This window comes from Serinus canaria, chromosome 2, assembly GCF_022539315.1.
Source record: "Serinus canaria isolate serCan28SL12 chromosome 2, serCan2020, whole genome shotgun sequence".
Classification (NCBI taxonomy): domain Eukaryota; kingdom Metazoa; phylum Chordata; class Aves; order Passeriformes; family Fringillidae; genus Serinus; species Serinus canaria.
The window spans coordinates 32,590,989-32,617,110 of record NC_066315.1 but is presented as its reverse complement, the minus strand read 5'-3'; the positions used below and the strand labels follow the sequence as shown (position 1 = coordinate 32,617,110).

The window sequence follows — 26,122 nt, the reverse complement described above, 5'->3', positions numbered from 1 at the left end:
TTTATTTTCTCCAAGACTACCAGCAAGCCAAGACAGAGCTATTTTAACATACCTATAAATAGAAGCTCAAGCAGTCCCTACCCTTATCAAACCTGGCTCAACCATATCTTTCATGCCCATTTTTCATGACTGTGAAGGTCACAAAAGCTATAGGGAAGAGCCAACAACCCTTTCCCAGCTTGAACACTGCAGACATACTTCTTTCAGGCTGCGAAGATTGTCTAAAAAAAGACGAAGCACAAATTTTCTGACGAACAGATGGACCTCACAGCTGCATCTTTTGGAAAAAATAAAAGCACTATTTAAAAGTAATCTCAGCAAAGATAAAAAGGGAACAAAACATCAAAACTCCAAAACTAGCAGCATAAAAAGCTTAAGTCTTATTTAAATACATATATCATGACCAACAACAAGATATTGAGGATAGATACACTAAAATCTAGTTTTAAGGAAATTATGTCAGACTTCTCTTTCTTAAAGGATTGCCAAGAAAAATATTTCATAAAGTACAAAGGCAATTAACTTCATCCTAACTAAGCTCGATGCTCTGAAGATAAGCCTATATAGGTGTTAGGTAGTACCAAGTTTTCTGACCTTTTTTAATTAGAGGAAGTATGATGCAAGCTTCAGGCACAGAAATTATTAACTGAGGAAGGACACACATGCACACAACAGACATGAATACAGAAAAAAAAAATCTTTAGGCACCATACAGCACAGTCCAGAGCATGTATGAGCAAGTCAACTAGAAGCTTTTTTAAAGGCTGAATTAAAAAAAATTTTGGTGTTTTTACTTTTTCTCTACAGATATTAGGAAAGTATAAACAGATGTCACGTAAAGACTACTCTGTTTTAAATGAGTACTAGGACATGCCCCAGGAGAATTTTCAATGTTGGTGAATAAAGACTGTACTACCCTTAGTTCTTCAACTACCTTAGTAATTCATGCACTGGAGAATATATTTGAACAGATTTTTAAATGAAGGCAAAACATTCAGTGGATAGGCAGTCTAAGACACTACTTTGTAGTCCAAAATTATAGGAGAAATTCAACAAAGTTTCAGAATGTATCCTGCACTCCACTCAGGTTATACAACAGGCTGAGCTTATTGAACACATCCATCATTCTGGTATTTTGCAAACAGTAGCTGGATGAAGAAACCAGAATTCTCTGCAGTACCTCTGGTAATTAATGCCAGCTTTTATGAAGTCTAAAATGCCAGCAAAAGAGATACAACAACCTAAGTACAGCTTTTGAAGTATTGCTTTCTTTAATGCGCACTCTTTCAAATGCATCAAAAGCTTTGTATCTGCATTTCTGCCACAGTACTCAGTATTATTTATCTGTTGCAGTACGACAGAGCCTGCAGAAAGCAGGACTGAAAAAATGCTAACTTAAGTAAAGAGGACAGTTATACAGTAAGGAAGAAGTCATGTGTAACAAACAAACAAACAAATGTAAGAATCAGTTTACTGTACCACTTTTCTTGGTGAAACACTGGAGGGAAAAAGCCATGCAGAACCATCTATTGTTTTACCCCATTCACAAATTCAGCCTAAGGACAGCTGGAAATCAATTAAGATTTCTTCTGCAATTATATATCTTCTTCACACGAGTAAAAAAATTAGACCTGAAGAGAAAATAATGAACACCCTCCCAAAGGGATAGCAGACTTCCACTCCAAGAACATGCTTGCATCTTGTTGCTGGTCTCCAATCAACATCAACTGTTGTTGGTCTACATCAACTGTCATGGCGGATAAGGCAAGCTGCATGTTGTGTCCCACTTCTGAGACCAGGAACCCCAGGAGCATCTGGCCCAAGCTTGGTCATCAGCATCTTTTTCCAACCATTTGCACTTTAATCTAGGAACACTGGATAGGCATTTTTTCAAAGAAAGCTAAAATTCACAAGGCTTGTAACGTAGTCTACTGTCAGTGTAAATGAAATGGTTCAGAACATTAGTTACACAGCTGTTCTGTAGCGTGCTTTGTGCATATCTAAAAAAAAGACAAGGTACTTCAAATAAACAAAACTAGATACTCCACTGTGTAGCAAAGTAACAACACTGCTCCTCCAGAGATCTTTGATGAACCTTATTACCAGAGATAATGTTGGTTTCACTGCAGTTTGCATCCCAGGTGTGTCTGCATCCTTGTGTCTCAAGGCACCTGATCACTCAACAGAGTATCAGGAGGATATCATTAAAAACAACCCACACTTCAGATATCTGGGCAGTTCCTTAATATGGGTTAATAGAAAATCTAGATTAAACAATTCTTTCTGCTCCCTAATCTTAATTCGATTTTTTTTTTTTTACATCTAGAAAACAATGTCTCCATTTTCATTACTGTAACATTAAGAGGGCAATTTTCTGTCTTTCAGAAGGCTTCTCTCCTATTATCAACTGGGAAAGAAGCAAACCTGGCATAACTGCCCTGTACCTTTTCCAGTCTGCACCTTTTTTCCATACAGACAGTCAGAGGTGTGAAAAATATATCAGATGAGAGTGTCATGAGTGCCATGCACGACACCATTAATAGTTCACCCTCTAGTGATAGGGAGAGATAATGAGATCTATTTTGACCTTCTTGCAGTTACATCATACTGTCAGCTCAATCTACTAGTCTGTCACAAAACAGTACGAAAGTACACTCTAAACGTCACTCTCCTCCAAAATTAAAAACTGTAACTGAACAAAATGTCCTCTTTCTTCAGTGAAAATACTACACTTTGCTATTACTCTAGGTTTCAAATTAATTTTTGGCACTTTGTTTTTGGTTCACTTTTCCTTTAGTGAAATGCTTAGACAAGGAAATGCTCCAGAAACCACATATCATCCAGATACTACTGTTGCTTTTAACACTACTTCCTTTTACAGCTTCAAGCATAGGAGACACTCGGGAATTCTAACAAATAAGAGCTTTATAATGAAGAGTTTTGATATCAAGTGAAATAACGCTGTCATAACACATTCTCAGAGTTATTTTGTAACAACAGCAGAAATCTTTTTTAAATGAAAGCATCTAAACTCAGCACTTTCAAGATCTGATTGCTCCATTATGGTGCAGCCACTTAAAAAACTACACTTCTGCCCTTTTACCAGTCACACCCATGTTAACATTTCATGCATGCACTGTTTCAGGCCTCTGCTACTGTGAAGTATTTATTGAATTATCCCTTACAAGCTAATACACTGGAGTATTTAAATAAGAGCTGTACCAGTGCAGGCATAAAAATATTTTTGAGGTTCCACTATGGATGCTACACAAGCATTTGAAAATCACTCAATAAAATTATATGCAGAAAACAGAAATGAAAGACAGCTTTTTGGAGCACAAAATAAGTTAAAGCACTTTAGAAAATATTTAGACTATGTCAACATATTCTTTAATAAAAAAGGAAAAAGATATTTATTTACACTATATTCTACCTAGCCCATTTTTCTATCAAAAGGAAACAAACCACCATGAAACACTTCCATAGGGATGTGTTCACTTAATTTCACTCAATTTTCTACTACATCCCAGCCTGAAGACAAAAAATTTAGGACAGGAGTGAATCTGCAAACAGGAGTGAATCTGCAAAATTTATAACATTCAAATGAAATTATCTCTGTCCCAGGACCTCAGTTTTCAATTTCACATGATCACCTAGTACATTTTCCAAAAATTTCACTTGAAGTTCATCCCTAAACTCTAATGTTCCCACTTCCACTAAACTAATCTCTCTCATGCACACACCCACATTTCTGCCCAAACAATCTTATTGGGAAGCAGTAAAAGCAATTCACTAAATTAATAATGCTCTAGTTCAGGGTGACTTGCAACACAAAAACAAAAGAAACCTGTTTACTTCACTACCTTTGTCATATGACACAGTTCTTGCTTATTTTAAGGACACAGCTAAAGCTTTACCCACAAAGAAAATTTCCAAAACACAGTTGGAATGTTAGTAGTGATGTAGTGGATAGAAAATGGCTTTTTCAAATTTGTTTACCAAATAACACAGCTTATCTTTCTAAATAGTGAAAAATACCACATAAAACCTTTGTGTTTTAATAAAGAAATACCAAAATATGGCATGTTTACGGCTTACTTGACCTTCAGGAATGCTCAAAATACATCTCTGTCACCCCTAGCGAAGAGACTCCATTCTAAACCTTTCTTTCAATTCATTGCAGTCAAGATTTACACAATTGCCTATTCATTACCCTCAACAATTATGTTCCTTTAGTCCTTTGAAGGCTGTGTTCAAGAACCCTGGAAAAGGAATAAAAAGATCAGCTTGACACTTGCATTTTGAAGGGAACTGAAAAACTTTATGGAGCAAGTCACACTGCCCTTAGTCATGCGTTTTATCTTGGACTACTTCTCCACGTTATATTATCAGGATTTATTCACAACTGCAAATGTTTAATGAAAAGCAGGAAATCTAATTTCAATTTAAGAATATCTAGGCACAGTAACATTGGGAAAAATTTATTTCTGGTGGTCTTGGGGCAGCTTGAATTAAGAACTACATGTTTTTAAGGAAACTGCCATTTTGAATGCTCTCTTTGAATGTTTGCCACCTTCACTTTAAAGTCAATTTCAAAGTTACTGCTGTAAACCCTGAATGACAGTGTTCTGTCTCATATAAGGTGGGCACAGGCAGTGAAACAGCAAAGGGTGTCTTCAAAACTGTATGTGATGCATACTGACATGTTTGAAATTTTCTACTCCATTTCCTCAGAATACCAAGTTTGGTTTCATTAAGTTTTGCTAAGAACTTCTGAATTTTCAGTCACATAGCCCACCACTCCAACTGAAGCAAAACCAGAGATCTTTAAGTATATTTTGCACATTTTTCAGCTAAAATATTTTGGTTTAGTTTTTTTTGTTGTTGTTGTTTGGGGGGGGAAGGCTTGTTTGTTTGTTTTCAAAAGAACCATTGGCAAATGCAAAGACAGCTGAACTTTTCTTCTTGAACAGTTCATACTGCTGCAAAACTTAGTGAAGAATAATATCTGTCAAGGCTTTTCATCATTTTCTGAGACAGGCAAATTGCTGTAAATACCAAAGGTTTGAAATGACAACTTTTACTGATATGACATCATCTTTTATAATAGCTTCTCTTGTAAAAGTAAGACCATGATGGAACTTGGCTTTTTGACTGCATCTGAGCCACAAGAAAGCATACAGAAGGGGGGAAAAATTGTAATATAATCTCTTTCTCAACTTCAAACTGCATTTGCTGTTTCTTAAAAGCAGTTCATACACATCCTCATATGCTAAGTCTCTTTAAACCTTTTTATGCTGAAACAATAAAAGCCACATTATCTTAGTTTTCACTCAAGCCCTTTGTTCTATTGTTTCTCACACTTCTTTGGGGTCTCAGAGAAAGGGGCTGGAAGAAGAAAGAAAGGCACTAGTACAAACAAGTAGTAGTACAACCCTTGTTGGGTTTTGCCAAGAAAACCTCTCAGATCTGCACAAATGTTAAGGCCCAGTCACCTGGGTAGCAGCAGTCAGAACCACTTCTAATGCCATCCCCAGAAAAGGAGAGGATTCCCAAAATAGCCTACTGAAGTCCTCCCATGTACAATCAGAAATGGTAGGTTAAGGATCATGAGTCTCTGTTCCCAGCCTTGGAATTTCACCGCAATAGATAAATAATAATTCCATGTTAGAGCTTTTCCCCAAGATGGTTTTATGAAGTCCAGGTCCTGACCTGGAAAAAAATAATTGCTTTGCCAGCCACCTTCAGCATGGCACTTGAGAGAACTGTCTCATCACAACAAATGAGTTCTCAGACCAGTCAGTCCCATCCATGGTTGTTTCTGCTTATCTTACTCCCCAGTGAATTCCTCTTTCCCTGAAGAGTACTGGCCTAAGAACAATATAAAAAGAGAGCAATGTAACCCGCTATGGATAAATTGGTTCTTTGGATACCACTAGTTTTAAGATTGTGGAATAATTTAACATGAAATTACCTTCAAGTTCCAAAGAAAACTTGAAAGGGCTAAGACGCCTTTTGCATAACTTTCTGGGTGTTACAAGGTCAAAATCACATTGTTGCCAGTACTTATGAACAAAAAAAATCAAGACCTATCTCAGCAGACAGGTATATAGCACACAAGGTTATACAGCACACAAGGTAGCAAGAAATAGATGGAGTAGTCATTGTCTCCTACAAACTTGACACGTAAGTGAAATGGCCCCATTCCTCCTCAGGATTTTGAAAGGTCTGAAACAACATAGTCTAGGGATGCATCTTCAGAAGTATAAATTCCTCTTTGCAGAAAGAAAATCAACCTGTTTACTTGTTTTTTTTAATAATCACCTCTATTTCTTTCACTTTTCACTATACTTTTCTTGAAGACATGCCCAATACCAAAAGGAACTTGGATTCTGTTTCAAATTCTCAGAAATCCTGTCTATCAACATAGCCTCCAGAAGACCTGCACACATTGCACTTGTCATGTGGTAGAAGGTAAGTCCTAGACTCAAGACAGAACCTGGTTGACTGTCTCTACTCAAAAAGCAGCTGATCATTTTAAGCAGCCCAGACTTGCACTTCCCTAAGTCAAGAGATCCCGATTTCTCAGCTACATGCATCCTAAGAGTCAGCTACACATGTGTGCAAAGTTGCAAAGACTGCTGGACTGCAATGACACATGCTGGACTTTAGCTTGCTTTTGGTCCAGTCAGGAAGGGAAAACAGCTTGAAGAAACAGATCTAATAAAGTAAACCACATACAGGTAGACTCCCAAACACCCGTCCCTGGACAGATCCACTGGCCCACTAAAAAAGGCACCAGCCCAGCAGCCTGGTAAGCACTTACTGGATTGCTGATCCAGCCTACTGGCATTACTTTGTAGACTGAGAGATACTTTAGAAACATCAGATCATCAGGCCAAAACTTCCTTTGGAATACTGTTTGTAAAAAATCTCAGCAGTACTAACAACATATTGCGTGGAAAGGGACTTTTCTATCTTCATTAATATCCTTTCCATAAATCAAGCTTACTGATGGCACTGAGTATTCCTCTACACTAACTTGCCGTAGTTATAGCAAACCCATTTGATCCTGTAAGAAGGAATTTGTTTTCAATGACTGAAGCATTTGAAACATGAAAGAAGCTTTCTCAGCTGCAGAAAATCTGGCAGATATTCTGTTTTTTCAAAGACAGTGTCAGGATTTAAATACCACATCACTTCTCAGCACAAGTTTTCAGACCCAGACAAGCCAACTTTCACACAGAAGGAATCAACACTTGTTTTTTAATTCCAGAGAGACTGCTTTGAATCAGCTCCTGCCAGTAGTTCAAAAAAGAAGCCAAGTCTCTGTATTGAAAAAATCTTTTCACAAATTAGTTACCATGCCTCTGTCCAGAACAATGGACATCAAGAGCTATGAAGGATAAAGATTCAATCAGGCATGCATTATGTTGGCTCAACATAGGATTAAATTATAGCTGAAAGGGTAGAGAATTAAATAGTCTCATGGTAATTTTTTTATATACACTCTAAGCACTTGAAATTCACTATACAGTTACATAAATTTCACATGTGCTCAAAACTGTGATCTTCCTGTGCTTAATAAATTAATTATTACCATGTCAAACAAGTTAAAACAGAGGACTCCAAGAAGACCGGCAATTTCCTGATCTTGTATACCAACCAGAAAATTAAACATGAACAGAAAAACATTCTCATCCATGCTAAATACCAGCAGGATATTGCAGAACCCTTCCCCTAAAGGATTTTTACCAGACCTACACTGTTCATCAGTTTTCCTAATTCTTTAAATAAAGCCCATCACTCTGCAGGCAGTTCTTGTTCCAGAGAGATACCCTGAACCAGTATCTGTGAGAAGGAACACTTACACAGTGCTTTATGTGCACACATGAGATCTCTCATTTTAAATTATCAGGAAGACTATCTTAAGTTCAACACTTAATAAAATGAATAAATCAGTATAGTAATTCTATCAGTCTCATTCTTCAGTTCTGAGGCTTTCCAAAAACAAGCGGATACAGATATTTCTGTATGACAGATACGGAAAAACAATGCAAAGATTGATGAAATGAGTTTATAGCACAGCACAAGTCTGCTTCATGCAGCAGAGCTGCAAGACTCCACCATAAATTTGAAGCATGGAAATATCACTGCAACTGCATCCCAGACATTCTTGCTTCACCAAACATTTTTACTTGAATGTACTGTGCTAACAGCACAGCAAAGCCATACAATACACAGAGTCCCACGACCTTCAAGATTCCATAAAAGACGCACACATAACAGCATCCCAAACATTCACAGACACAGCACTTCCAACACCATGCACAAATAATCCTCAATAAATACTCACTGACTTTAATCCTCTGAAGACTTTTGTTGGATTATATTTCAGGAGGGGTACAAAATATATTTCAGTGAGTTTAATTACCACCAAGATGTACAAATTCAAGATCATCTTAGTGTCAGAATATCTCTCATGGGTTTTTTGCAGTCATCATACCAGCCATCAGAACACAGGCTTGTGCACATACCCCAACATCAGAGTTCAAATCATTTAGTCAAACACCCATACACAGAGAAGTTGGTCATCTCTCCAACACATACATAAAAGTAAAATTTTTTTGAGAGCTAAAAGTCCTGAACACCTATTTAATAGTAAATTATTTGAAAATGTATCTAATAAAAGGGGAAAAATGGCTGGAAAGTAGGCAACACATTATAATGAACTTAGAAAAACTAGACAGACCAAAAGGAGTAGCTCAGTAGGAAAAACAAAAAATGTGAAATGTCTCATATATTCCAGCTTATGGCCCAGGAAACCACACCTCATCTGTCATTTCTGTACACAATCTAGCACTACCACATGGTGCTTACCACCATGCTGGAAGGGGTAGTCTTTAAATGGAACTGTCACCTGCTCCACCTGTCTTCACGTACACAAACTGGCACTTCTGTCTGGAAGATGACATGATGCTTCTTCACTGATGCGAAATAGAGGGAGGTTCCCAATGCTGAGTCCCTCACTGTGTCCCTCTTTCAGCCTGCTGCCTTTAAAAAAGTTTGTTAGACAATATTCCAGAGAAGTAGAATTTGCAGAAATATTACTGAAAAGGATTTAAGTGTCAGTTTAGCTGCAAGCAGGTAACCAGCCCCAGTGACTTCCAAGTTAAGGCATCAGTTAAAGTTGGTTTGGGAATTATGTCAAAAAAAAAAAGAATAAAAAGGAAGTGACCTACTTGAATGAAAGACTTATTCAGAGGTTTATATGTTCAGATCCCCTCAAAACAGGCTGACAAGAGGTATTTGCATATATTTCTAAGTACAAACTGTGAAAAGTCACACAGTATAACTCTTGATTAATCCATTAGGTTCATACAGCCTCAAGATTTTTCCACTATCATTTTATTCACTGCCTATTTCTGTTCACACAAAAAGTACCCCTTCTGTTTCCTAAGTATACCCAAATGCTTAAGAATCAGAGTAGATACTAAAACCAAAATGGCAGCTTAGCTGCAACAAAAGAATGAGCAGCTTGAATAAAAACAACCTGAGCTACAGACATTCAGAGATCTAACATTTTTAAATTCCAATTTAAAATACGATGGCCAAGATCTCAAGAGTCTCCTTATGAGTCTTCACTTCTTTAGTCCTTCTTCATCCTTTTAATTCGCTCAGAAGCTGACAATGAACTCTAAAAACTACATAACAGAAGCTTTACAGGATTCTAATTTTGGTCACAGACAACTAAGCAAAGCAATTCTAGATAATATTAGCTGAGATTTATGATGCATTCAACATCTTCAGATGCACAAGAGTATTTTTGGGCATCACTTGGAAAGACAATATTCAATTTACAGCTGGTAAATTTTATTCCCTTTTTTCCTCCTATTTCTATACAAGAAGCATATTCATGCTGCACTTACTCTTTTTTTTTTTTTTTTTTCCCAAAGGATCTATTTCTTCAGCAAGAGAAAACACAAGTCTGGTCAAGACCCAATTTCAACGTACTAAGATGATCAAGTTATAGCTGGTTTTGAGAGCAGAAGTTAGATAAACCTTTGTCACTTCTCTGAGCAAGATGTACCAATAATTAGAGGAAGACCTGCCCTCTTGGTGCAACTCAGGATAAGAAAGGTCAGACAATTTTCTCTAAACTCCATATATGTATGTTGTGTTATACCTTCTCCATTTCTGTTGCATTAATACGAAACTCAATAAAAAAAAACTTTACATAATTATTTGTTTTACCTACCACTACCAAAACCTCTTCTCCAAAGAAGAGCAAGCACCTACAAAAGCCTGGATCAAGTTCTTGGTAATGGAACTGTTCTTATTTTTACATGCTTCCCAATTTCTGTCAAGCCTGAGAGCTTCCACATTCCTTTCAGGGCAAACTAGGGGTTTGTCAATGATTACACTTTCTATTAGAAGATAATAAGACAGTCACCTTGGAAAAGTATTTTTTAAAACCTTTCTAGAGAACTGTGTTGGGACATTGCTTTGTTATTGCCTCTTTAAACAATGTAAGGATCAAACATGAGAATTGTGACTTTTACTAATGAGTGAGAAGATGATAGACTGGAAAGTAAAGGGGAAAGAGCTCTTTACATTTCTTTGAATCCTTGACACCACATTTCCAGCAGGTAGTATGTCACCGACATAGTTTATGAAAAATCCTTTACTTAGGATTTTTCCTCTCCTGAGAACTGAGAAGCCTCGGAACAAACTGTAAACAATTCTTATCTGCTGCTGTGGAATGCAATGGGGAGAAATCTGTGATTGGCCCCGTCAGACTGTTTGCAATTAAGAGCCTATCACAATTCACCTGTTCAGCCCGTCTCAGGCTGAGAAGACTTCAGTTTACACATTCTTTTCTATTCTTAGGATAGCCTTGGTAGTGAAATCTCTAGCTTTATTCTTTTAGTATAGTTTTTATATCTTATATATCATATCATAATAAATCAAGCCTTCTGATGCATGGAGTCAACTGTCTCGTCTCTTCCCTCATCCTGGAACCCCAGAAAACCATGTAACAGCAGTAGAAACTATTTCTGTAACACTAAGCCTTTAGTCTGTACAGAAATCACTGCCTGGATTTTAAGATCTTGTATCAAGCTGATTTTATTGAAAACACATCTCCAGTTTACTGCTAACACAGGATGATCTAGAACACCTGACTCCATTCTTCTTCCCTACATCACAAGACTGAACCTAGAAGTAAAGCCATTGCTTACTGCTGTAAAACTGGAAGTGGAAGTGTTTTCCAAGTGATACCAAATCTAAAAAACTGCTAGCTACCTGTAGATTGACTGAAGTGAGTGTGGGAAAGATGAGCCAGCTGCTTCCTCTTGTTCCCAATTCTGCATATCGATATAGGACAATGTGAAGAGGGATGTTAAGAAGAGTGTTTTTTAATCACAGCAATTGGGACAGTGATGTTTCCTTATTATCTATGCACTTCCACAGATCAGTTGAACATGCTTCTAGGCACCAGATACCATACTGTCAGACTAAGTTGAAAGGGCATTTCTATTGCTAATTGAGAAGTCTTCCCTTTAGCTTCAGATGACACCTTTTATCAGCTCACACATGTAAGTTCAAAGGACTCGGTGACCAACCAACCCAAAATTTAAACTATTAGAATGTTCTTTCTTTAATCCCAACACACTTTATCTTTCTGTGTTTATTAAAACCCCACACTAAAGGCAGAAAACCTTTAAAGCCACACCAAGATAATTGCCAAGGCTAGGTTCACCTTATTCAAGGTGCCTGTGCAGAAGCCAGTATCAGAAGGAACATATCTCACAGCAGCAGTCAGATTTCTAGGGAGCAGGTAAATATGTAAACAGCTTTACAAGCTCCAGTGTTTGGAGGCTAAACATCTATTTCTATTGTTTCACCTGGACACATCATTAGGCAGAATGGAGCAATGGCCCACCAAAGATGAATCTATGGGTATCCTGGCATGCTTCCTAAACTAAAACATGGGTAATCATTAATCTGCTGCAAACTTGCCACCAGCTCTGTTACCAAAACAAGAACTAGTACTGGTTCAATCTTCACAGAAGGCTACAATGCTGCACGTATCACATCTCAGCTATCAAGCACTTCAGTGAAAATCCATTGTCAATTATTTAAAGAAACTAAACAGTAATCCAATCCAAGGATAAGAGTTTCTCATGTTTAATCAAAGAGATCTCCAGTGCACACTAGCAATTTATGTATGAATACTAGTCCACTGAGGAGTTAAGACCAGTTTTAAAACTGAAGCGTCTCGAATGGTAAAAGCACCCAACCCAAATTACATAAACAATCCACAACCTAATGTAATTTAAAAAATCTTCAGGTTAAATGTTAGCCACATTCTGGGAGATTACCTGGAGAAAATGTCATGTATGTTTAATTTGTGTTTATGCTTTCTTAGACAGTTTATGGATGTTGGGCTTTCTGTTTACAGACAAGCATTCTTTTTTTAAAGATACATATCCATGCGTATATATACACCCACATACATCTTAACACACACATATATAAAATACTGCATTTTATTAAAAATTCCTTCTTTTTCTTCTATGTTTCCATATATGTATGCACACATACAAACAAAATAAAATACATGTATTTTTAAAAGACTGCCTCTTCCAGTCTGTTACTGGTCACAACCTTGTCCAGTTCAAATGGGTAATATCCTAACACAGAGTAAGATCACATCAAACAAGAGAAAGTTCCTTTCTTCAGCATAGAAATCTTCTTCTTACAAGAAGAAGATTCTTCTTACAAGTAGCCACATCCACAGCTGCTAACGAGTGCCTGGTATTACAGATCATCCTATTGCATTTATACTGGCTCCCTAATGACTCGCATGAGAGCAGAAACAAAAAAAGAGAGTGGCAAATGCATAATCTGTTCTCTACTCAGAGATGGACTTCCTGGAGACCTTCAAGACTTAGGCCTTTAGCATTATCAATCATTCTGCTGTCTTAGGTTTTCAATCCCCTCTGCAAAGCTATAAGATCTTTTTGGAAGCTGCTGATTTGCAGGCCCAGGGCAATTACATAAGATGTTATTTTAGTCATGAACAACGCACTAAATTTTGGAATCTGCTGCTGTTGCGCATTAGCACAATGAATTCTTCATCAGATTTTGGATAATGATGTCTAGGCACTTGGGGACCATGTTATGCTTCTTTATGCCTATTTGGAAGCTGAATTTAAGGCTATTCAGCCACTAATTCTTCTGGCCCCAGCATGTTCTCATCAAGACACATCCATGTCTTCTGTCTTCTTGAAAATCTGCTCAGAGATAACATTAATAGGAGCTCCTGACAGATTCTGCATGGTTTCCGATGCTGCACTGCATGTTAGAAAAAGGAGCTTGATGGAACTTCAGTCTGACCCAATGACAGTAGTTATTATTTGAAAACCTACTCTATTCAACAGGACCCAAGCACTTTCAAGTTTGCAGTGGACTTACATGTTACTTAGCTAGGCTGTAGGACCTCACCGACAACACAAGTAACAAGTTTTACCCTTTAACATTGTAGGACTTTTGCATTAGTACATAATACTTCTGCACTTTGATACCAGATGCCAACTACCAAACTAAAATCTGCCTCTGCAGATATCCTGGCTTGTCCTGTATTCAACACAACAGGAAGTCATACTCTGAGACCTCAAAACAAAGATTTCCTTTAATTTCAAAACAGCATTGTATTATTAGAAGGTTAATTTGCAAATTAATTTCTATAGTCTTCTCTCATCTACTGCTTAAGTGCATTGCTGCTTCTTAAAGTAAAATCCAAATACAAACAGGTCATTTATATAAAAGCATTTGCATCCAATAGTGGTTCGCAATCGTCTATCCAGAGATTTGCCCTTCCTGCTGAAGTTCATTAAAAAAAAATCAGAAAAACATTTTCCTGACTATCTCCCCTGACTAACTCTGCTCCTCTGTTTATTTCACACTAACTGGCTTTCTGTCCAAAGATTTTGTAACAGAGGTAAAAGTAGTAACTTGCTTTATTCATTTGGAAGCTTACTGCCAAACTACTGGAAAGACTTCAAACCCAGAACTCTGGAAATACAGATTTAACAAAAACATTGCTCTAGCTAGACTTGGTTAAATGTCACAGTTGAATGATTTAGTGTGCTTACTCTCTGTTTATTAAGTAAATATTTCCAGTATTTCCAAATTAAGAAACTCTACAATTGAGACTAACTGAACACAGCATGAGCTGTATGAAGTTGAGGAGCGGAACTGATACCTACCCGAAGGAAATTAAGTTATGGGTGAAAAAAGTTAATGTCATCCCCTCAAATGCAAGTATTCTTAACTTTCCCAGTCTAGTTATAGGAAGCATTAAAAGTGATCTAAATTGTGAAGTAATTACAGAAAAATAAAATTCAATGTATTAACTCACCCTGGAGGAAAAAACAGAGTAATCTAATTCAAACTAGTCTATGGCTGTCCAGAGAGATTACCTCCTGGAAGTACAGTAATTATATTTTTAAAGTAAAATCATTTATGCCTGGGGTAGGGAAGCCCAAGGGATTTTATTTTTTTTATTATTATTTGAAATGTGTAAAAGCTTTATAGTGACATCAATAGCGAGAAAAGCGCTTTGTGCACAAAAGTACACATTTTGTGTAATGCGTTCATCAGAAGTGGTAAACAGATAACTGATATGATTGTCTCATACCAGACGTCACATATGAACAGACACACAGTTGCACTTTTCCATATAGGGTCGTACATTCTAAGCTAAGTAGCAGACTGTTCTGAAACTTGTTACACATGCCTTTTTTGCCAAATTTGTAATTAGACTAATTCTTACAATTCTAAAGAAAGGATTCTTAATGGTTTCACTGAATGTTCCTCAATGTAGTTTTTTTGCGAGTACCTTACAAATAAAATTACTTTGAAAAATCCAACCAAACACTACATTCTTACAAGCTCAAACTTACTTCAAGCATCTTAGTTTAACAACTCCAGTTAATAGCAAGATCTAACAGTACCATTCGGACAGTCACACTATCATATAAAACTCTCAAAACACTTGAGGTTTTTGGAGAAACAAGGTGTGTGGTCCAACAAGGGCTAACTGAGGTCTTGTCTACAAAAGAGAACTCTATCATATCAGGAGCCAGAACTTCATGGTTTGAACACGTAAAGAGAGACAAAGTAAAACAATACCAGAAACTTGAAATCATCTATGAAGCAGTTATCTCAGACATTTCAAATGACACAATGCGCCTTGAGACCTTGCCCTTTATGATGAGTCCACCTGCTGAACAGTCCACCCTTCTCTTTTCCGTTTCCTATTCATTACTGCCAATGAAGTTCTTCCTTCTGAAGGCCCCCGCTGCTTTCCTGAACAGCATGGAGTCTGATGTAAGACTGAGAACTGTGTACTAAACTTGGTAAGAAATACACATTTCTTTCTGCTGCTGTTTAGTTAGTCTGTGCTGCTTGCAGAGATATTTGCCAAGATTTGACACAGTTAAATGTGCACGCTTCAATTCATAGCTAATAAATTCCATTCAGCAGTAAACCTGCCTGCTTCCAGGCGTCAGCACAAAAAGTCCCAGCAGAGACTGCAGCAATCTCCCCATCTAATAGACTGCTGGATGGGACAGTCCTTTTTTGACACAACAACAAGAGCAAGATTCCTAACTGAATCAATTTTTGGCAACAGCAGATTTTTTTTTTTTTTTTAAAGGAATTTAGCCACTTATTTGTTAAGAAGGACCAGCTTATTTATCAGTGTACTCAGCTAACCAAGCAACCATACGCACGACAGGAGTTGGCTTCTGTCACTCAGCCGGTGCGGCGGCCAGGACGGCCTGAGCCCATCCCAGCGCCGCTATCTCTATGTGGCCACTGGAGAGCGCGCTTGAGCCACTTTTCCGAGCCGACCCGGCGCGCTCGGGCTCCGCACTCCAACTTGGAAATCATTAAACACAAAACCCTTTTCTGCCCCTTTTTTAATAGCCAAAGCCTCTTATATTTTCACCCGTGTCCACACCCAGTTAACCTCCCATTCCAATAGCACGATTTTTAACAATGTCTGGATCCCTAAGACTCACGCGTTGGAAGCCAAGGGTGTGTGTGTCTCAGACATAAAGACTGGATGGATTTTTTTTCCTATCAAATTAAGTGTCAGACTCAAGACACAATTAAACTCTTCCGTGCTCCCATACCCTTTTCTCTTAGTGTATTTATAGCCTGTCTTCAAAACTGCCCAAACGTTTCTCCCCTCCAGCAACAGGAACATGAAACAGATGTGGGGGCTCTCAACCATCAGTGGGAGCAATTCAAGCACAGTCATTACTGCCCTGCGACTAGGTACCCAGCAACACAAGTTACCGGTTTATCTTGCTTCCCAAAGCACAATGACTTAAAGGTGGTGTGTCCATCTGATCCCTCTGGCGACAAGACACCTGTGAGATTATTGCAGAGCTAATGATGGACAACTCCTCTCACACAACAGGCTTAAACCAAGGTTGAATTTTATCCATGCAGCAAGTGGGTCACCCCACGTAAAGCTATGAAAGAATAAAACAAAATTAACAGTGAAACCAAGTGTTTCACTTGATAAATAGGCTGCAGTTGAACACTGCTTGAAATACCACACATAGCAATGTACACCCAGTGTGTCCTCAGGGAAGATCATGTAAGACAAATGCCAACTGCAACAAGTTCCTGGAAGTTGTTAAAATACTACAAAGATTAAATCTGTATAAAGTAACTTCACTGGTCAGAAGTGACCAAATTAAACACTGCTCATCCCATTTTGCTGTTCCATACCAAGTGTAGTGTAAGCAGCAGAGCCGTGCCAGTAGATCTGAGAAGACAGACTTTCTGTCTGGTTTGAACTCAGATGACTGAATGCCCTACTGTCACACGCTCAACGAACATTAAGTTTCACTTACCAACTTCTCTCTGCCTGCATGCTCTTTACCAAAGAATGCGTAAACTGAATTTTCAGTTGTTGATTACAGCTCCTTCTAATGATCTGAAGAATGCATGAGAAGCTGTAAGCAGCAGTATGACTACAGCAAAATTATTAACGTTCAAGCAATTTCTGTGCAGCAGCCCTGTCCTTTGCTACAGCACGACAACTCACAATATAGTAAGCCAGAATAGCTTGGAAAGGAGAAATTAACTTTTCTCTCACTTCATTTGCCAGAATATAGTCAGTCTTCCCAGTCTGAGAACTTTTGCTGCATAAGCAGTTTCATCTTGCCAAAAAGACCTCTGTAAACTTCAACAGAGGATCAGGAAAGGAATGGGATGGAATTTTAATAAGATATGTAAAGGCTGACTTACCAACTGGCCCGCTGACTTGTTAAAAAATAAATCAACATCACATAGAAAGATGTTGACATGTTTTACATGCAAAATCACTGACATGATCTCTACAGTAAGATCTCTGAACAATTAATGAACGAACATGGAATAAAATATTTTTTAAAAATTTATCAGGGAATGGAATAACACAGCCAGAATGGCTGATACATCTTTCTTTTATTCTCCTGTTGATTTACCGAAGGGCTCCCCTACCTTGTGTTACTAGTCTTAAGAAAAAACTTTATCCACCTTTTTACCCTCAGTCTATTTACCCTCAATCTACTTTCCTCCATCCTGTGTTTGGATCTTTTAGAAGGTATCACTTAAACTCTTCATCAATGTAAATTTGACCAGTGGGTGGAGATATTTAGAAAATTAAACCCAAAGTATTTGAGTAGCCACTCTTACTACAGAAGCAATATTTGAATGGCACAGCTCTTTCAGTAAGAGGCTTAAGTAAACTACCTTAAAATAAAAAAAATAAGCTTTTTCTTACATTCTAATTTTCATTATTTCAATAGTATCTTGATAAAATCAAAGATACTTTGCAATCAAAATGTAAAGACTTAAGCTTATTTCAAATCAACAATTGTCTCCACCTACAGGAAAAGTGATTTTAACTGAAACAGTAATTTGATCCTTTGGGATCTGGGTAAGCAGAAGCTGCAAGAGGAGCAATGTTTTTGTGTAAGATACAAAGAATTTGTGTGTGTCATGTGTCATCATGTTTTGTGTTCCTCTCCCCCAAAAACAAATTTGTAGAAACCACAGTCATTCTCTGCAGTAAGCATGGATTTCACTGAGTCCTTGCTCTCAAACAGTTCTTTATCAGAATGTAAAACTAGTCAATACTCTTAAAAAGCATGCATAGGTCATTTATTAAATAACATTTGTTCCTAGTAAATTTGAAATGTTATCTGATTTCTAATTCCCACCATGGTTTCATGAGACTGGGACACTATAATGAGTTCTTTAAATAGCTGATGTGTAAAACCCATGGAATAGTAGTTGCTAATATGAAACACTGTTATGTTATAAAACACTGTATGAAACACCTTTTTCTTTTAAGCCACAGACACTGAAAATGATTAAAACATGATGATAAGAGTAGACAATATCCCATTTTCCAATTCTTATTGTTATTATTTAACAAAGGCTGTGAAATTACTGTAACTTCAAAGACTCTAATTAACCCAAAATAAGAATGCAAATGTTTACATATGGAAGAATCCATGTCCTAACCTCTCTTTCTATCTTTTTTTTGGTCTCTATTATTCTTGTAAGAGTGACATCAGCCATAACTACATAATTCAGGCGTGCTTTATTCTGAAAAAAAGCAATTTTAAGCCCCAGGATAGCACATTACCATCACCATGCTTTGTTGCACTACAGTATTGCTGTAGTATAACCTGAGATCCAACTGCAAATGCTTATAATGACCTTGGAATCATACAAGCCCTGTAACAGTATGTGTGAGCAGCACATTGGATTCTCGCATGTCACACCAAACTAAACTCGCTCTTCTCCAGCACCCTCTACAAGCTCCTTCTCTTGAGGGGGACAGTAAAACCACTTTTCCCTCTCACAGACTGGCTCTTAACCCTGACAGCATATTCTGTATCATATTTCTACACAAATAAGTCCAATAGTGTCTGTACCCCTCCAGTTGCAGGATACTTCTAAAAATTAAGGTTTTCACCTCATGAGCAAGGCCAACCCTTCCAGGTTTTATCCATTTTTTGTTTAAGCACACAACATGATGGAGCATTTTATTTCAACATATGTGAGCTTTTCATCCTTTCAGATCTTGGGAGTATTATTCCTTCCACATCTGCATGGAGACTGTCACAATCCCAAGTGCATACCTGTCTCTTGAGAAAAAAGAAATTCCTCCCACTTCTTCAGCATGAGAAAAGATTCACTGATCAGTGTCCTGCACAGAGGATCAAAGGGCATTCACAAGCCTGGGACAGTCACACCCAGTCAGAACTTTAAATCACTCAGCAGAAAGTATGGGTTTAAAGCAGGACACTGAACTTCTAGAAAATGGCATTCAAACTACAATTTCTACAAAGAAATACCTTTAGAATAACACAAGAGTTCAGAGACTGAGTCACTGTACAAAGAGACTCAAACCAAGGTCTTTTGCTTGTCATTTTGGTGCTATAAAGTTTTCTGCAGATCACTGACCTCTGTTTCTTCACACAGAAATACCAAACACATGGACTTAACAGCAAGCTGGATCTTGATGCTGACCAAAGATACCCAGTGTTTGAGGATAATGTTCTGATCACATCCTTAACAACTTAAAATAAAGCCAAATTATTTGATCAATTACTTGGTTTTCCTGCTTTTACTATGGTTAAATATCAACTAAAAATGCCAAAACTAGTAAGGCATAGTGCCAAGATTTCTACTCCTTTCTGCCTCCCTAAGGTTTACAAAACCCTTCCTTTCCTTTTCCTTTTTTTACAAAAAAAAAAAAAGGAAAATAAAGATCAGATTAAAATTTTATGCTCTAAATAAGAAATGTCCTAATAGTCAGGGTTCTTGCAGATATTCATCCTATTAGTGTTTGTTAAGACTCTTTCATATTATTCAGGCACATTTTCATTACTTCCTTTCTTATTTTTTTTAATTAAAAAAAGAAAAAGAAGAAAAAAGAAACCATCATGATTTAAATAGCTTCCACTATTTTTTAAAGGAAGAAAGGGCACAAGAAAGAGGTAGTTCAAAAACGGTCCAATTGCACATATGTTGCAACAGCTTTTCAATCATTTCAGACTTAGAGGATGCAGTTGGCCCACTAATAGAGCAGCAGAACAGATACCATTCCACAGAGCTAGTACAGTATATTTGTCAATAATTTCCATATTAATTAGTTCTCAACAAGACAAGCCGAAAGAGCAGTGATCCATAAGATCTAAAATAAATGTAAGCAAGGAAATAAAATCTAAACTAAATGAATTCAAGGAAGCCGAATCTACACTCTTTGGGGTTAGATGTCAAAGATTCCATTAAAAAAAAAGTGAATAAACAAAAAACTCCAAAACCTAAACAACAAAATAAAAGCCTAGCAGTGCTACCAGCATTGTGATGCCATACCTCAGTACTGCAGATTTTTCACAGCAACATAGATCTCAGGTAATCTATCTAGTGCAATACTTTGAGAACAAATTAAGGACATACGATCATCAATTCCAAGCATTTCAAGGGAGGGAAGAGGAAACTAAAGATTTCTCTGAAGGGTCATTTAAAAATCCTATTTAAATGAGCTCAAACTATACTCCAATTGTCAGCACTTCATTTAAATGAGAATTTTCTCTATGTCCTTTTCAGGAAGAATTTTTTGGCAGATGCTGTATGGTCCGGTCAAAGTGTTAAATGCCAACCACCTCAGCAGAAATAAAAGAAAACATTATGATGCTAGTGTCAACCCAGCCAGTTTAACGGACACTATCTGTTCAGAAGCAGCATGCTAAGATTTCAAAGCCTCCTCTAGTCTGACATCTATTTATAGGTGCCCAATCTCCATACAATTTCTCACAGCCTCTTCTCCTCTCAAAGCCAAGTGGGAGAAGTTTAATGGATATAATCCTGGGCCTTGTGCCACAAGATGGCCAAAAGATCTGCAAGTCTCCTCCAGCAAACCCATGTGCAGGGAGACCAGCTGTTGGGAGACAGACTGGTTGAACCTACGCAGGAGTCAAATACATGGGATAAACCTTCCCCGTCTGTTTTAGGAACACACGTAATTTTCCTCAGCCAGCAAGTTGACAGTAAAGAACCACATCAGCATCAGAGCTTCAGCAAAAGATATCAGCCTGCTTCCTCCTCAACACCAAGCAACAGCTGCCTTTTAAGCCAAGACAGAAGCTATCCAAGCCAGCTTTGACCCCTGACAGCAGCAATGTCATCCAAGCACCTTCCCACCTACAATGCTACTACTGTACATTGCACCTTCCTCAAAGAAACTCAGAGGCTGCTGGCTTTTTTTCCGTGCAGCCTCTATACCCAGCACCCATGCACGTTTTTTTAAAGCACTGATCCAGGTCGGCTCTCCTTCATCTCCACCAGATGTAACATCGCAGGAAGGGTGGATATTTTCCAGCATACGGAACACAACGCCACAGGCTGAACTCTGGACCAAGCTCTGCACATCCATCCCTGCTGCCTCCTCTCCTACACCTACATCCACTTGCCTGTAGTACTCGTACAGCGACCCAGGAGATGACAGCACTGCTGGAAACTCCTGCCCACCTGATCACAACCACATTTTCGGCCCTTTCCCCAGTCAGAGGCAGACGGAAGGGGAGGGTTGACTTCCTCAGGTAGAAAATAGGCAGGGAAAGGCCGGGGCAGAGATCAGGAGAGGAAGAATCACCCCAAAGGGAGAGGAGATAATCCCCGAGAGGCGAGGCTGCGGAGGAGCATAAACGCGGAGGGAGGGACAGCGAACTGGGGGGATAATCCGGCAGAGAAGGGGGGAGATAATCCCCTCGGAGGAGGGAGGTGGAGGATCCCGGAGAGGGAGGGGCGGGAAACCTGATAATCTCCAGGAGGAGAGAAAATACCGGGAAAGGGGGTGGGGGGAAGGGGGGTGGGCGGGTGGATAATCCGGAGCGGCAGATGAAGCGCGAGTCTCCCGGGGACGCATCCGGAGGCGGGAGGAGGAGGGTTAATCCCCGCTCTAGGGGCAAAAATCCCTCTTCCCAGACTCCAGCGCTGCCATGTTCGCTCCCCTGCAGGCCCGCCCGGCCCCGCTACCTGCGGACGGCTCTTCCCGCCTCACGCCACACGCACACGCGGCACCCCCGCTCCCGCCGCCGGGTCGAGGGGCTCGGCCGGGATGGCTGCGGGACCCCGCCTCCCACCACCATTTCCCCGCCGGTTGGGAGGGACGGGAGAAGCGAGTAACCGGGCGGGAGAAGCGAGTAACCGGGCGGGAGAACCCTCCCTCCCCCCCGCGCACGCGACCTCCCCTCCGGTACGGGAACTCACCGGCCGGCACCGACTCCCGCTGCACCCCGTCCCCTCCTCCCTCAGCGGGCGCCGCTCGGCCCCATGGACGTTCCCGGGCGCGCGGGGCTGCCGGAGGGACGGCGCGAGCCGGAGGTACCGCCGCCGCCGCTCTGCGCCCGCCTCGGCGCGCGCCGCCGGCGTGGCTGTAGCACGCGCTCCCGCCGCCGCTCCTCTGCCCCGCCCACCCCCGGCGAGCGCGCGCGCGCGCGGCCTCCGCGGCAGTGGCGCGCGAGCGCCTCCCCCGCACCCTCCCGGAGGGAGCGCGCGCGCCTTTGCCTCGCCCTCCCCTCCCCTCCTCTCCGTGAGTGTGAGTGCGTGTGGGTGAGTGAGTGTGAGTGGGTGAGTGCGAGTGTGTGTGGGTGGGCGAGAGGGGTCGGCGAGTGTGACAGAGCGAGCGCGAGTGTGTGGGAGTGCGCGTGAGTGTGCGTGTCCCCGCGCGTGCAAGCGCGCGCGCGTGTGTGTGCGTGTGTGCGAGGCGGCGGCGGGGGGCGGCGCGGGGCCGTGTGGGGACACGCGCGCGTTCGTGTCACAGCACGCGCGGGTGAGGGCCGTCGTGGGTGCTGAGCGGGCGACGGTGCGAGCGAGGGTGCCCGTGTGCGAGCCTGCGTGTCCCTGTCCTCCCCCCGTGTCCCCGCCGGTACCCCCGGACGGGATTCGGGCTCCCCCCGGTTCGTGTCCCGGACCCGGTCCCGAGTCCCGGGAGGGGACACGTGGCGCTGCCTGCTCGGTCGCTGAGTGCGAGAAGTGCGAGCAGAGAAATTTCACATTTCAGAGGGGAAGGGGAAAGTGGGGAGTTTCCCCTGATGTCAATAACCTGCAAGACCACTTAAATGGAAATAACACTGGGAAAGCGATTTCCCCGCACTTCTGGTCACTGTTTAAACATTTCGTTTGTTTTGAGCAATGATTACAGAGCAGCTCTCGCTTTTTTTTTTTTTTTTTTTTTTTTTTTTTTTTTTTTTCCTTTTTTTTTTTTTTTCCAGGGGAGGCTCTCTCCTTTGGATACTCGTGGACTTAGGAAAATTTGGGTTGGACACAGTCAGTCCTGCATGCAGAATTCTTGCTAACTAAAGCTGGACTTTTTTGGTTTTCACCTAAGGGTAAAATTTGCTCCAGAAAAGAAAGGCTCATATCCAAAACAATCTGTCATTCCTCAACTTGTTTTCATTCACTTATTCCTCCTCATACCGACTTTCCTAGAAATTTTTGAATCCCAGCATACACTTCAATTGCAATCTGTATAATTATGCCGTTTTAAGAATACCCGGTAGCCCGGTGTGACATAAGGTAAACCTTCATAACGAGCTGTCTGCAATTCATGCTGGCTTTTTCTTTGGGACCCATTGGAGAAGAGGGAAAGCCAGAGCTATGAGGAGGCAGAGTTCTAACAGAAAATCCTCTAGTTACCCGTTTTCATCTTAATGGGTTCAGGTTCTGCTTTCCTACTAGATAACGACTAAACTGATTTCTATGCTGCCAACAACATCGAAAAAAGCAGCTGATATTTATGATGGGCATAATTGCAGAAACTGTGGAACAGCAGCCAGCAGGTGAAAAACCTCTCTCAGATTGTCCAATAAAGTTGTATCGAGTAAATGAGATCCTGTGCACCTCATTTTAGGAAAACAGTGTGTAAAATTCCTTTAGGAATTATTTTTACTTACTCTTCAAATTACAGTAGCTACCCTGTGCTGAGAGCTTCATAGGCATGTGGAATTATACATCCCCAGGTCGAAAGAACTTACAGCCCTCCTGCAATTTCTCAGTAAAAAGTCCAAATTGAACATATTTTTGGTAAATTGCTTCACAAACAGTTATCTTTTCCTTGTTAAACTGAAAGGAAACTTAAAATGGCATGAGGGATTCTAGGCAACATAATGACCTGTACCACCCTTTCGGTGTTTGAACCCCTGCAGCTATGATGGAAAAACTGACAGGCATAAAAAAATCGTCATTCCCCAAAAAATAACTTTAGGTCGTTTTCTCTCCTTTGCCTGTAATTTATTTTTTTGCTAATGTTCTAATTGAACCAGAGCCACAAAATGCATAAATGCCATCTCATCCTGTATTTCACAACTCAACATCTTGTTGACTTCTTCTGTCACAGTCTCCATATCTGTGAAAACTGAGCATTATTCTATTAGGGAGAAAGGGTTGTTGCAATTTATGCTGACCTCTTTCATGATATCCTGACTTTACCTTCGTGGCCAATGAAAGAAAATTGCTTCACTGCAAAACTTAGAGGTTCCTTATTACAGTTCAGCTCAGAGCTTGAATCCAAACCTGTGAAATACAAGAGCCCCTTTTTGGCTGCAACGGAAATATCTAAACACGAAGTAATTTGACTGCTCCACAGTCTTTTGAGCGTCCTCCATTCTGGCCTCTGCAGCTGCTATTTGGCTATTAAAGCCCTCTAGGGAATGTGTCCCAAATGCTCACACACCATTTTTTGCCCACTATTTAATCCATTTGATCCATTAGGGTCAAGGAAGACTTAGAGATGTATTGTTTTGGAGAAGAACTTAGAAATTGATGTTTACCCTCTGTCAGGAATTATCATATCCTTTGAGCTTTTTGCTACTTGCATTTGCATGCTGCTCATCGCAGAAATTCCCCGTACAAGGATGGTCCTTAGGACCCTGCTGTGCTGCTCAGTCTGAGAGCTTTGAGCCATTCCCGCAGTGCAAAAACGACCGTAAATCTCTTTTGTCCATTTAATGGGCAATTAGTGCATTTCAGCCAAGCCTCACCCTGTTCCCAGTTTGTGGCAGAGAAGACAGGACCCGGCCGGGGCTGACTTATGTCCCAGCAATTTCTGGCTAGTGATCATGGTCAGCCAGGCATAGGTTAGAAGAGTGCCAAAACCGAGTTTCTTTATGCCAGGGATTATCTCAGTCTGTCTAACCGCAGGATTCAGGCAGAGTAAAGACTGTATGGTAGGGCAGCCCCAACCCTGACACTTTTGGGCTGATTGATTTGCGCTCACTAGAACTGAAGTTTATGACTCCTCAGAGCTTTGAACTCAGCCTTTGATGATACAGATCTTACTTGAGCGCTTTTGCTGTGAAATCTTCTGCTCCTTTTTGTAAAACTGCAGGGACAAGGGTGGCTAACGTTATGACTGTTCTCTGCTGATGCCACAAGCCCCGAGGTAGAGGTCTTTCTCCAGGGTCTTTTGGTTTTGCTGTAGCTCTTACCCTGATGTTAGAGGAGTTAGAGGAGCAGACATTCCAGTACATAGAATGCGGAAAGGAGGATGTGGTTTTCAGTCCCATTATAGTTCTGGATGTACACAAAACCAAAAACCTGTAATTACCACAGCACTGCCACAATAGTGGAGAGGTTATCTGCTGGCTGGTGTCAACTGTGCCAAAATTTTCTTTGTCTTATTCTCTGCAGAACTCTGTGTTTGAATTCCAAATTCTCTATCACTGTTCTGATGAGTATTTTAATGACAAAATGAACAGTTGTACCCACAGAGGAGATACTTCCTAGAGTTCATTCCCCTGTCCATACTTATTGTGGCAAACTGGTGTTGAGTGAAGGACTTTGGGGTGGTGTATTTTTTTAAAGGAGGTCTTAAGCTGATTGCTGGCAAACTCAGCAAATCCAGTGTTCTGCACACTTTCATTAAGCAGTGTCTAATTTGAATAATCATTTATTATGATCAGTCTTTAGACAGACCTAACTTTAGATTACTTCTTTATTTGATAACCACCAAAATATGCTGTCTTCATAATCTGAA

The 26,122-nt window shown here is 40.1% G+C and overlaps 1 protein-coding gene across 2 annotated transcripts in view; it reads right to left on the bottom strand.

Moving 5' to 3' along the window:
- Nucleotides 1–22,506, bottom strand: part of PALS2 (protein associated with LIN7 2, MAGUK p55 family member) — a 54,852-nt gene extending 32,346 nt beyond the window's left edge. Inside the window, exon 1 of one of the 2 annotated variants that reach the window (XM_030230340.2) lies at nucleotides 22,357–22,506. The gene's annotated coding sequence lies outside the window, so the exon portion shown is untranslated. The remainder of the gene's footprint in view (nucleotides 1–22,356) is intronic. The other variant, XM_030230335.2, reaches the window with a different exon arrangement.
- Between the last annotated feature and the right edge of the window lie 3,616 nt (nucleotides 22,507–26,122).